The sequence below is a fragment of the Oryctolagus cuniculus genome, chromosome 3 (genome assembly GCF_964237555.1).
Source record: "Oryctolagus cuniculus chromosome 3, mOryCun1.1, whole genome shotgun sequence".
Lineage (NCBI taxonomy): Eukaryota > Metazoa > Chordata > Mammalia > Lagomorpha > Leporidae > Oryctolagus > Oryctolagus cuniculus.
This window is the reverse complement of record NC_091434.1, coordinates 63,538,633-63,552,477: the sequence shown is the minus strand read 5'-3', so window position 1 is coordinate 63,552,477 and position 13,845 is coordinate 63,538,633. Positions and strand designations below refer to the sequence as shown.

The 13,845-nt window shown below is 45.3% G+C and overlaps 1 long non-coding RNA gene across 1 annotated transcript in view; it reads left to right on the top strand.

Annotated features, from left to right (window-relative positions):
- LOC127491743 (uncharacterized) overlaps nt 1–13,845 on the top strand; it is a 48,978-nt gene that overhangs the window by 12,795 nt on the left and 22,338 nt on the right. The window contains exons 3-4 of the long non-coding RNA XR_011387228.1: nt 4,334–4,405; nt 7,865–8,075. This is a non-coding gene — a long non-coding RNA (uncharacterized lncRNA). The remainder of the gene's footprint in view (nt 1–4,333; nt 4,406–7,864; nt 8,076–13,845) is intronic.

Genomic DNA, 13,845 nt, shown 5'->3' with positions numbered 1-13,845 from the left:
CTGTTAGATCTGGGACTACATTTCAACAGGACACTTAATTTAAACCATAGCAGAGCTCTTTGCTAAAATATAAAAATGTGCATTCTTAGGAAACAGGATTTGATGGGACATAGAAGAACATAGAAGAATTGCTCTTGTTTTCTCTTGTTTCTTCACTGCTAAGCCTTTCTGGAAGAACTGTCTGTTCTTGCTCCAAGGGCCACTGTCACTTTTTGGTAGATGGATCTTTCAGTGTTTCCTCTGTGGAGTGGATTCTTTGGAGGCATCTGTTATAGTTACAAAGTGTTAACAGGCTCCTGGAAGAGCCATTACTTTAAGTGGAAGGCATTAGGTTGTTTTTAAAAAGAAAAAAAGATTATTTATTTATTTGAAAGACAGAGTTACAGAAGAAGGTGGAGAGGCAGAGAGATATATTCCATCTGCTAGCTCATCACACACACACACACACACACACACCCCGCAATGGCTGGAGCTGGGCTGATCCAAAACTAGGAGCCAGAAGCTTCTTCCAGGTCTCTCACATAGGTGCAGGGGCCCAAGGACTTGGGTCATCTTCCTCTGCTTTCCCAGGCACATTAGCAAGGAGCTGGATCAAAAGTGGAGCAGCTGGGACTTGAACTGATGCCCAAATGGGATGTCAGCACTGCAGGCTGTGGCTTTACCTGCTAAGCCACAGTGCAGGCCCCAAGGTATTAGGTTTTGATCCCTGATTGTGGTTCAAGTTTATTTAATTTCTGTCTCCCCCCACTTCCCTATTCACAACCTATTAGGATTTAAACCTGTTGGCTCCTAACTCCAGTTGTCTTATTTGTATCTCTGGGGGCACATCTACTGCTATTCTTGACTTTTTTCAGCTTTGGAAACAGCATTTTCTTTGCATTCATGAAGATGTTGGGTGTTGATGGGAAAACCTGCTGCATTTAAACTTTGAGCTCTTTTCATCTCCTGGGGGCCAACAAGAACTGGGTGAGGCCCAAGTAGTTGACTTAAACACAGCCTCATGTGAACGACTTTCATTTTAAGCCCAGCTATACCCCTGTTGTTCTTCAGAAGCTTGCTCTGGGTCAGATGTTGCAAGAATTCCTGCTGGTTGATTTTCATGCTAATAAATCCAGAACCCTGAGTGGCAGCTCTGTTGGTGGAAAATCACTCTCATATTCTCTATCGCTCTCTTTCAACTTTGACTTAAAAAGTAATATTTATGGGAGAAAACTGGGAACACACAGGCACACAGAGTAGAACATAAAAGCCGCATGTTAGTGTGTCATCCTGAGGCTACTGCTGTTGACAACTGGCATGTCTTTCTGATCCTTTGTCTAAGTTCAAATAGATTATTTAACAGAATTAAGACCATCCCGTTTGTTAAGCATTTTTTATTCACTTTTGCATAAGAGTGATATTGCAATGCCTAGTAAAGCAGTCACACTCTTCACCATGATTGTTCTCAGTCACAGAACACTGGCAGCTGCTGTCTCCAACAGCACCTCACACACTAGTCCTCTGTGCTGATCTTGCCTGGCCCCTGATTCAGAAATTATGATGTAACTCCTGGGACTGGATACAGCCTGATTGGAGTCATTCACAAAACCCATACTTTAAACTCTCCGTTCTGAACATGGCCATGTACCCAAAGAAGGAATAAGTCAGCATAAAAATGTAACACATTCTCATGTCAGAAAGAACCTAACGCATCTGCTCAGCAACCTACCTGACAAACTTACCCTTCTGATCCATTCATTTCTTTCAACAGCCATCCGTTGTCTAGAATGCCATTTAGGGTCATTTATTTATTCATGTCTTCATTTCAATAAGCTTTTCTTTCAGAGTGGTTTTAGGTTCACAGCAGAATTGAGCAGAAAGTAGAGTTCCACTGTATTTCCTTCCCAAACCTGCCTCACCATTAATATCTGGCTCCACAATGATAAGTCTGTTATGGTCAATACAGTCTCATGAACCAACACTGACACATCACTGCCAGCAAAGGCCCATAGGTGACATCAGAGTTCACTCTTGGTGTTGCACTTTCTGTGGGTGTTGACAGATGTGTAATACCATGTGCTGTGGTTTGAATGTTTTTGTCCTCTCCAAAAACTAACGTGTTAGAAATGTAATCCCTAAAGCAACAGTGTGGGAGCTGGGACCTAATGGGAGGTATTTAGGCCATAGGGGTTCCACCCTCATGAATGGACTAAAGCCTGTATACAAGGGCATGAGGGAGTGGGTTCCCTCTCTTCTCCTCTTCTGCTGGGCAAGGATGTAGTATTCCTCTCCCCTGGAGGAAGCAGCAAGAAAGGCTTTCCCCAGACCCCAACGGCCATCACCTTGACCATGGACTTCTCAACCTCCAGAACTGTGAGAATCAAATTTCTATTTTTCATAAATTACCTGGTCTCAAGGATTTGTTGTAGCAGCACAAAATGGATTAAGTGTGTTTCTGGTGTTGTAGTCTCATACCAAATCATGGCTCTGCACTGAAAATCCCCTATGCTCTTGCCTGCTCATCTCTCTCTTCCTTAATCCCCTGGCAACCACTAAGCTTTTTACTGCCTCTATAATTTTACCTTTTTCAGGAGGTCATATAATTAGAACCATATACTATATAGTCTTTTCAGATTGGCTTGCTTTATTTAAGTAATATACATTTACATTTTCCTCCATGTCTTTTCATAGTCTACTCATTTCTTTTTATCATTGACTAATACTCCATTGTGTGGATGCGCCACAGTTTATCCATTCACCTATTAAAGGTCATCTTGGTTGTTTCCAGATTTTTGGAAATTATAAATAAAGCTGCTAGAGACATCTGTGTGCAGCCTTTTGTGTGGACATAAGTTTTTAATTCCTTTGGGTAAATACTAAGGAGCCCAGTTACTGGGTTGTATGGTGAGAGTGTGTTTAGTTTGGTACAATCTACCACATTGTCTTCCAAAGTGGCCGTATCATTTTGCATTCCCGACATCAGTAAGTGAATGATCATATTGCTCCACATCCTGTTAGCATTTGGTGTTGTCAGTGTTTTGAATTGTTACCATTGTAAGAGGTATGCAGTGGCAATACATTTTTTTAAAGGACAAAAATCCTTTTCTAGTTGACAATGAGTATGTGCATATGGACCCAAGTATCTTCTCCCTTCTCTCTCTCTCTTTTTTTTTTTTTTTACAAGCAGAGTGGACAGTGAGAGAGAGAGAGATAGGGAGAAAGGTCTTCCTTTTTCCGTTGATTCACCCTCCAATGGCCGCTGCAGCCAGCGCGTTGCGGCCGGCGCACTGCGCTGATCCGATGGCAGGAGCCAGGTGCTTCTCCTGGTCTCCCATGCGGGTGCAGGGCCCAAGCACTTGGGCCATCCTCCGCTGCACTCCCGGGCCACAGCAGAGAGCTGGACTGGAAGAGGAGCAACCGGGACAGAATCCGGTGCCCTGACTGGGACTAGAACCCGGTGTGCCGGCACCGCAGGTGGAGGATTAGCCTAGTGAGCTGCGGCGCCGGCCATCCCTTCTCTATTCTTGAAGACTGAGAACTGCAGTCGCTCCCTTGGACTCTGTTTCAGCATCATGGTGAAATATTAGTAAATGTTTGCTGGCTGCATGGCTTTCGATGACTTGACCGCCCCTGCTTTTGATATCCATGAGGGATCATTTGGACAGAGTCAGAGCAGCCCATGGGCATACGCATGCACATATACATGCATATAAGTGCACACAAACCATGGGTACTCTTCTGCTTCAGCTTAAGATAGTATTTATTCAGTCCCTTGGAGGTAAACTTACTGCCTACTTCTTGTGTAGCCTCAGTACTCTGTACTTATCCTGCACAATGTGCCTGTCACAGAGTAGGTGATAATCGATGTTTGTTGAATGACCAACCTACCTTTGGGTCAAGGTAGAGATAAGATAAGCTTGAAAAGAACCACCTAACATTCTTGGGTTTATTGTTTGAAGCCACCATTACAGCTATTTTGTAATAGCAGAAATCAATCCAGGTTTTCCCTCATGAGCCCAAACCCATGACCAAGTGTAGACCCGATATTTGCCAACCCCCAACCCTCTGCATATTGTCAAAAACACAGCACACATTGTAGCAATCATATTGCCAAAGCTTTATGGCATCCATAAATTGAAAACTCCTGCCTCTGACAGCTATGGGCCTGTGTCAACACCAGATCACATTGACTCTTCTGGAATGTGTTTGCAAACACACTATCCCTGCCTTGGAAGCTGTTGACAACAGAGGCTGTAAGTTCATTAGATGTGCCCTAGGGCATTGTGGGGCTTGTCATTTATGGTAGGAGAATTATTATTATCTTTTAAAATTCTTTTCGTTGATTCTGTCCCAGGGCAGGAAGTATCTTGGCTGCTATCTTTGATAGACAAGAAAGCCTGTTTAGAGAGGGAGTCCAAGTTGCTGGGTAAGTGATGATGTTTGTGAACTACTACCTTTCTTCCCTTTTGGTGGAAGGCAGTAGGAATGAGCAGACAGGGAGAAGTGGCGGTGGCATGAAGTCTGCTGCAGAGGAGAGACCGCTCACAGCCTGCGTGTTTTGGGCAGACTCTGTCTGCCTTTGCCAGTGCAGGCTTCTGCACATGATGATGCTGCCTACGTTGTGACAGCATTCTGTAGTCAGCACAAGCTGTGGGCTCTTGTCTGGCTCTTCTCTCTCTCTCTCTCTTTCTCCTTCTGTGTGTGTGTGCTGCCTTATTTTTCTTTTCTGCTGTAATATCCTTACCCCTCACAGAAAGAAAAAAAGGATCACCCACAAGTTAGAATAGGTGTGTGTGTGTGTGTGTGTGTGTGTGTGTGTAGTTTCTCCTCTGGAGAAGTCAAGAAAGGAAGAGGGATCTGACCAGTTCTTTCAGGCTTTGAGGAAAATGTAAAATCTTCAAGATTTCATCAGCCTACACTGGCAGTTTGCCACAGGTACTTCAGCTGACAGGAGCTAGACAGAGGAACAGGGAGAAGTGGCCTTACTGGAGAGTGGCAAATGAAGCCAATGGGCTTAGGGAGAGCCCCCACAAACCTGTTCCCTGCCAACGCACTTCCTGCTTCTCGGTACTCTCTGACTTCCAGAGGCCAAGCACTGAAGAGGAGCCAGAGGAGACAGGGAGAAATCAATCTCTGCCTTAAGGAAGTCAACAGTCTCATGGGGGGATTACACACCTACACATACATATTAAAACAAAGCCCTATGCTTGTGCATGTGGAAACAGAGCTGACATAACAAGTGAGTGGTGATCGAGCACCTCGGGAGTTCTGAGGAGGACACAAAAGATGGCTGGGGGCTGGGGGAAGGCCTTACTAGACAGAACATTGACTGAAATCCAGATAACTGTGGCCTAGGAGAAGAGGACTTTCCAGGCTAGAGGATCATGGGAGCAAAGTCAAGGAAATGGGAATGTTTGGGGGGAGGAGGAGCAGATATGGAAAGATAGTGAAGAGAGGCAGAGCAGATTGGGTGTGGCACAGCAGGTTAAAACCCTGACCTGAAGTGCATGCCATATGGGTGTCGGTTCTAGTCCCGGCTGCTCCACTTCCAATCCAGCTCTCTGCTATGGCCTGGGAAAGCAGTAGAAGATGGCCCAAATCCTTGGGCCCCTGCACCCACGTGGGAGACCTGGAAGAAGCTCCTGGATCCTGGCTTCAGATTGGCACAGCTTTGGCCATTGCGGCCAATTGGGGAGTGAACCAGTGGATGGAAGACCTCTCTCTCTCTCTCTCTCTCTCTCTGCTTCTCCTTCTCTCTCTGTGAAACTCTGACTTTCAAGTAAATAAATAAATCTTTAAAAAAAAAAAAAAGAAAGAAAAAGAAAGGCAGGGCAGATAAGCCTGGAAGGATCAATTGCAAATTCCCGCAGAGCAAGGATTTTTCGATGTGAATACCTCAAGCCCTGTTGCCAATTCACATTTGCTGACACTTGTTGAAGGGTAACTTAAAGTTGGAAACTGCAAGTTTAAGTCCCTTAGACAGTGTTCTCCAGGTGTGTGAAGGACTTGTGCAGGGTTTTGGATGGAGCAGGTAGTTGGTAGGTGGCAGGCAGAGTGACTGAAGAGGGGGGTGTTTTAGGCAGGTGGCCTAATTAACAAATAAAAAATGATAACCCACACATGAGATACTTAGGGACTCAATTATGTCAGAGCTCAGAGGGAGGTGAGGACGGAGGCCAGTGTGAGAGGCAGTGCGGTTTCAGAGAACAAGTTCATACAATACAGCTGGTAAAATCTCGGGAGACCCTCTAGTCAGTCCTGTCTATGAGGGGTCTTCAGTTAGCACATGAGAAATATGTATTATGCAAAAACTGTACATGTATTTTAATAACTTTTTTTGCATTGAAATCAGCTTATCATCTAGTGACACTTTGCAGTAAACTTTTTTTTTAAGATTTATTTATTTATTTATCTAAAAGCCAGAGTTTCACAGAGAGAGAAGGAGAGGCAGGGGGAGGGGGTCTTCCATCAGCTGGTTCACTCCCCAATTGGCCGCAAGTGATGTCAAGGTGTTTGCAGACTGTTTCAGACTGTCTAAGTCTGCTTAGGCTGCTATGAGAAACACACCACAGATGAGGAGGCTTAAACAACAGACATTGATTCTCACCACTCTGGAGGCCACCAGCCTCAGGTCAGGGTCCATCAGGGGCAGTTTCTGGTGCAGGCTCTACTTGGTTTGCAGATGGCTGCCTTCTCTCGCTGTTCTCACATGGTAGAAGAAGAAAGCTCTGGTGCCTCTTCCTCTCTTTATAAAGACAGCAGTATGGTAGGATTAGGGTCCTACCCTCATAAGCTCCCTAATCTCCACTGGCTCCTCAAATACAGTCACACAGGGTATCAGGGCTTCAGCACCTGAATCTGCACTGAATCCAGGCGACAGGAGGAGAGACTTCTTTTGCCTGCCTCTTCACTGCACAGATAGTGGGTACTAATCGCACTTCCAAAAAACTTCACATGGAAGTTGTGAAGAAAGGAGGAACTTGCCAGAAGGCAGAACAGAGCTGCCCATAAGTCACAGGGCCCTGAGTGTCTGCTAAGATTTCCCCCATGTGGCTTGACTCGATCAGGTTTGGGTTTCTGAGACATCCCTCTGGCTGCAGCATGGGAGACAATGAGAGGGACAAGGCCAGAGGCAGGGAGACTATTAAGAGGTGCTGGCCCCCAGCAGGGGAAAAGGTGGCGTCTGATGAGTTGGATACAAGTTAAGGGTGGTCAGAGGGAAGAAATGGAAGAAATTGGTGCCTGCTTTGATTTCAGGGGCAGAGGAAGACAATAGAGGCATCTGGGTGACTCCCAGTGTTCTAGGTTGCATGAATTCCATTATTCCTCAATTCAGGTTTTCTAGGAAGTAGAAAACAGTTCTAGAACTCCCATCTCCAAGTTTTTCTATAAATAGTGATTGAGTCTCCCCCTGCTCCTGACTTTCTGAATTTTTCCCACCAACCTTCTCACAGCAAAATTCATTTGTTGGCAAGTTAGAGCAGACATGGGCAGGAGAGGCGAGGGATTCTCTGGGCCTGAGGTGGTAGACACTTGTAGTTTTTAGTCACCTAGCTATTGTGTCACCCTGTTCTGGCGGAGTCCTGATTCCTGATTTCCCCATAGAGAATGAGCTCTGTCAATCAGATTCAGCCAATCTGATAGGCCTCTATTTGGATCACTTGGTTCCATCAGATTCACCAGGAATCCTGAATGGCTTGATGCTGGGACAGCAGATGCCCTCAAGGGATGTCAGCTCTGGGCTGATTTGTCATCTTGATTCCATGTCTTCCTTTCTTCCTGTCCTCTCTAAGACAAAGTTGTTCAGCCTTTCTTTTGATTTAGTGAGGTACTCTATATCCTTTCAACACATTCCATTTTTAAAACACTTTTATTTCCTTGTTAGGAGAGACCGACAGAACCCATTTGCTGGTTCACTCACCAGATTCCTCAACGGGTAGGACTGGATTTGGACTGAAGCTGGGAGCTGAGAACTCAAACTAGGTCTCCTATGTGGGCGACGCAGACCTAACTACTTGAGCCATCGCCTGCTGCCTCCCACGGTCTGCACTGATAAAAAGCAGGAGTCAGAAGCCAGAGCCAGGACTTGAACCCAGGTACTCATATACAGGGTATACACATTTTAGTCACTTGACTAAATGTCTGCTCTCTATTTATTGTTTTTAACCTAACATACTTAGTTGCATCTAAGGAGCCCTAGCTGTTGTCCAGAGGGTGTCAGGAAAGGCCAGATATCCGCAGCCATCTCTGCTGAGCCTGCCTTGGGCTACCTGTAGTAGGAGAAACCCCAAGGCCACTCTCATCTCCCCATTATGGCCTTCACATGCTGTACACAGGGCCCTCTGCTCCTCTGTGGCAGGAAGCTGGATGTGTCCCCTCCACATTGAAACCATCTTCCCCTGCACCTCAGACTTGGCTGACAGCCTTTATGGGAATTGTTTCAGCTGCCTTGCCCAGCTGTCAGACTGAGGAGGAGGAGGGAGTCACCCACAGGATCGCTCCCAGCGAGGGCATGAAAAGGACAGGAGAGGCTCTGAGTACTAAAGAGCAGGTGAGACCAGAGAACCATCAAGGAAGGGGACGACAGATGGAGGTGGCCTCAGGTGAGCTCTGCCAAGGCCACATTAGTTGACTCCACGTTGTTTTAAAGGTATCATTTCCAAGATTCTGCTGCCAGAACTTTCTGAAATGCCAGCCTGAGTGCCAGGGTAGGACAGGAAGCCAGCCAGCATGGGCCGCAAGTGCCAGGAGATCACACACAGCCACTAATAGCAGCTTTCCTGATAGCTTAGTGTTTTGTTTCTGCCAAATTGATGTAGTCATCAAGGTATTCTTCCAGACCTGGTGGTCCAGGTGGTGTGCCAGAGAGGAAGCCTCAGCCCAGGACCCTGAAGCTGGCCTCTGGCAATGGCTTGGGGGTTTTAATGGATGGTCCTCCTCCTCACATTCAAGGAGCTCTATATTCACCTAGAAACCCAGCTCTCAGGATCTCTGGCAGCCAGAAGTGATTGCGGAACATCTGTCAGTAGTTGGGTGTGGATTCACTTCTGCCTTCCTATAATCCTTTGAGCTTTCTTGAAACAAAGTTTCCCATCTCTTTCTCCTTCACCATCCCCTTCCAAAAGTCAGTAGTCAAAGGACATCAATGCACAGATGTTTATGTTTTATATTTCTATAAAGAAATATCAAAGAAATAACCATAATAGAAGGATTGCCTTGAGCAACCACCTACTATCCCATATGCATACCTTATCTAAAATATCAGGCAACTGATACCCTTAAGTATAAATTTACATTATCATTTATTGGGATCTATTATATATCAGGCATTGTGTTAGATGTTATCCTGGAATCTCTGAGGATGTTGGTTGTCAATAGGAGACAAGGACAAGGTCATAAGTGAATGGACGTTGGAGTCTGATGTTTAGCTCAGAACATAGGAGTTGTGGAGAAGGACTGATTTTAAATTATTCTGCTTCATAGTAAGACACTCTATGCCATGAGGGCAGTGTCTGAGGCACTTTTTTGGCACTTGTTACACCCTTATTGAACAGTCAGCTCCCCTTGTAGGTAAGTGCATGTGTCTCCAATCACAGAAGAGGACAGGGAGAGACTCACCCTTAACCTCATGCCTCAGAAAGTGCTTGCTGACTGATGGACCAGTCAGTTCAAGCAAGCTCCTTTTGGATTTTAAAGTTTAAGACAAGGCACAGTCAACTGTTGCATCATTTAGCAAGTGAGTTTACCCAGTCCCTACTGTTTTCCAGCACTGCTTAAGCATGTCCACACAACATAGGAAGCCAATGAAACCACAACAACTAATGTTGTCTTGTGTTTTATACCCTGCTGTCAATTAGAATGCAAACAGCATATCTTCTTACTTGATACCAATATGTGATATGAATGATTACTGTCAGTGGTGAGATATTTTGTTAACCTGGGGTTGGGAGACCCAATCTTCTAAAGAAAGCAAAACTATGGGAACTATGGTGATATTAGCATTACTGTCTGTCATTTGGCAATTATGATACTGTTTAGCTTAATTCCCACAAGTAGGCATTCTCCTGTAAAGTAGGCATTGTCCTTCCCATTTGTCAGTTGTGAAAGTGGGTCTCAGAGAAGTCAAGAGCTTGATCAGAGCTGGAAGTCTATTGAGTGAAGGTGCTGGGGTATGAGCTTCTGTGTGCCTGATTCCACGGTAGTGTTTTCTCTACTGTGCTCTGCTGTGGTGGGGTGAGGGGTGCTGTAAGCAGAAGCCCCACAGAGCTTAGCTGGCTGGAGAAAGAACCTTCCAGATACCGGTTCCTTCTCCCCAAATGCTTGTAGAAAGTGTAAAATCCTCCTGGCTGTGTAGCTTGTGATAGTGGAGATGGGAAACTTGGGAAAATCTCTAGCATGGGTCAGGAATGGGTGGTGCAAGGCCTGCTTCTGCTGGGAACAAGTGTGGGTGCCCAGCTGTGCGGCTGGGGAGCTATCACAGGAACTGCGCAGGGAGCCAGAGAGAAGTGAAGTGCTCACCCGTGTGGGAGAGCAACGATGAGGGGATCATGGAGTTAGCACCAGGTGGGGCTCCAGAGGTGGGCTGAGGCTCTCGGGAGCTTTAGAGTATTTGTTGCACAGCTCTGGACAACTTGTTTGCTTATGCTCTCTGTGGCTTAGATTCTTCATCTGTGAACAGGAATTAAAATACTTTCCTTGCAAAATTACTGTGAAGATTTAAATAAACACATCCATGGTGATGTGATGAATCCTGCGTCCATCAGACATTACACACTGCTTGTGTGTTAAGCAGCATTCCAGGCACCGAAAGAAGTTCTGAGTAGTAATGCAAAATGCTCTTGCTGTATGTGGACTCGAGTCTAGAAGAAGAGGTTAAAAAAAATTAACAAATTCATTAAATCAGGTGATGAAGGCAATAATGAAATATGTACCAAATTCTCTAGTGTCAGAAAGACAGGAGTGCAATTCAGAATTCAGAAATTATTGTAACAGAGAATGCTTTGACAAGGTGATTCCTTTCTGCAGAATTGCTGGTTATCTTTCATTCTTTCATTCCCTGAACCATTTAGACTCCACATATAGGCCAGAAAGTCCCTTTTCGCCATCTCTCTGCCTCTGGCTTGCTTTGAGTTGGCTTGTGACCTGCAGCTCACTCCTAACTGATCTTTCCACCTCCAGATTTGCCCACCACCCTCCACGTGTCTGTTAGTTCCTTGTTGGTGCACAGTGTTTCTTTCATGTACAAACTCTTCTCACTAATGTCACCTATATTGGTCTTTACCACAACCACATGAAGTGTGGGAAGGCAGAACTGATTACCCTTACTTGAAAGAAATTGAGGGGCAAATTCAAACTCACTCTTTCTAAATCCAAGCCCAGTATTTTCTCTTCCTTGTCTCTTGATGGCATTGGATCCTTAAATAATCTCATGGCTTCTTGTTCCTCAACATAATTGACAACTTTGTTGGTTGTTAGAGCTCAGGAGAAGCATCTGTTTGACTAGGGATTCTTGGCACTCCCAGTCACTTTCGCCAAACTGGAGATTAATTACAGAGTGTAACTAAAGTTCTCTCTTCTGTTCCAAAGGCCTCTTGAGTTGAGCTGATCCTGTTGGCATAGGGCAATGTTCACAGTCAGAGGGGGGTTCTGTATGAAACACCTGGCATACGGGGTTTTTTCATTCTGCAGCTCATGTTCCAAGAGGGTGACCTGTGAGAGAGAGACTATGGTACAGGAGCACGGGAATGTGCCAAGCACAGCCCTGGTTCAACAAGGCTGCTGAGCAGTGTCTGGATTCTGTCTGTTCCTGGTGTTAGAGTAATTGTCTTCTGAGTAGTGCTTGCTTCTGCTTCATTAATTTCATATGTTTATTCATTTATTTATCCATTAATTCAATAATTATTAATTAATAAATTTATTTATCCATTAATTATCAATTAATTCATATATGAAGCACTGTATAGGCATTGTAGATACAAATAATAACAAGACACATTTCTTACCTCTTTTTTCCTTCTCTCCAGAGATGGACACTGGTCATATCAGTCCTGTGCCTACTTCACTGACCAACTACCCTAAGGGAATGGGCATGCTAACAGCCTTCCTAACAAAGTAGCCAACTTGGTACCATGTGACCCTCTCTGTGGCCCAGACTGATTGAACCGGGGCTGGGCACCTCACACAGAGCACACGTCCAGTTGGCTGATCCAGGATTTGGCCTGCTGGGAAATACAAGGTGCATCAATCAGATCTATGTTCTGGGAAATCTGAAGTGAGAACTGTGGAGTGATAGAAGTGGTCCAAGGGCAAAAGCTGATAGACTGATTGACTTGAGGTTGAATTGGGGCCATGGTTGAATGAAACCATGCCTAAAGTGACAGGGAAAGACTGACTTTGATTAAAGCGAAAGGGATACAATGGTGAGAAAATGGGCAAAAATCTCTCTACTCATGAAGCAAGTCTTTTTGGCAGTGTTCGTATAGGCCAGCTGTCCATTCACCAGCTTTGCTACCCCAACAAGCATCCCAGGAGTGTTACAATTTGCAGCTCTATCATGCAATTCCTGGGAGTGGTGGGCTCCTTATCATGGTGTCTCTGTTTGTGATGTGCCTTCCCCAGGTCTCAACACCTGCTTAACAACAGAGATCACAAAATCATTGACTTCTCCAGCTTCTTCTCCTTGCCTGACTGAGGCCCCACCTCCCAAGCCAGTCTGTTCACGGGATGCCCTCAGGCAGAAGCCCTACATTGTCCTCTACATTTGTTCACTCATTCATCTATTCCACAAACATCATTTTAAGTGCCGTCTCTGTTCTAGGTGCTAGAATTAGACCCAGCTCTTGGTCAGAGGTCTCTCTACCCTATAAGGGGATTGTAATTCAGTGCAACAGGTGCTAAGATCTTTTACTTGTTGACTGCTCACTGGCCTTCCCCCAATTGTGGGATTTTATTGCAGATAAGTCTGTGTCTGCCTTACCAGTAAATAGTTGGTGGATAAATAAAGAGACTCATCTAAGATTGCTGAATTGCTTTTTGAAAACAGAATCCGGTGGTTTTCCCATCTTGGAAATTCATTTTTTTAAAAGATTTATTTATTTATTTGAAAATCAGAGTTTCACAGAGAGGAGAGGCAGAGAGATAGAGAGAGAGGTCTTCCATCCACTGGTTCACTCCCCAACTGGCCACAACAGCCGGAGCTACGCCAATCCGAAGCCAGGAGCCAGGAGTTTCTTCTGGATCTCCCACGTGGGTGCAGGGGCCCAAGGACTTGGGCCATCTTCTGCTTTCCCAGGCCATAGAAGAGAGCTGGATTGGAAGTGGAGCAGCCAGATCTCGAACCGGCGCCCATATGGGATGCTGGCATTTCAGGCCAGGGCATTAACCCACTGCGCCACAGCACTGGCCCCGGAAATTCATTTCTTTATCTGCTGTCTTTCCAACAACATTTTCCCAGGGAAGAGGCAGGGAAATGACACTTGGAGAAGGACAGAATATAAGGGTGGTTCCTATTAAAGAGTAAGGGGAAGTAGGAAGCTCTTCTGGATAAGAAAAATGAAGAAACGCCAAAAGTCAGCCCTGAGTGTTCTCCACCCTTCCTCTGCATGAGGTTCAACGTGTGGGGCTGGTGTTATGGGAGAAATTCCCAGAGGGTGTCTAAGAGCAGGATTATTCCTTGCTGCATCAGGAGCAGCAAGAAAGACTATAAATCTCTCAGGAGACCTATGATAGGCATGGCTCTAGTCCCTCCCTGATACTGGAAGAGTAAAAATGGCGGAGGGGGGATGTCTGGATAGGTAAGACTGAACTAGCACTCCTGTGGCCCTTGCCTCTTAGTTTTTGTTTGCTTGTTTGTCTTAATCTTATTTT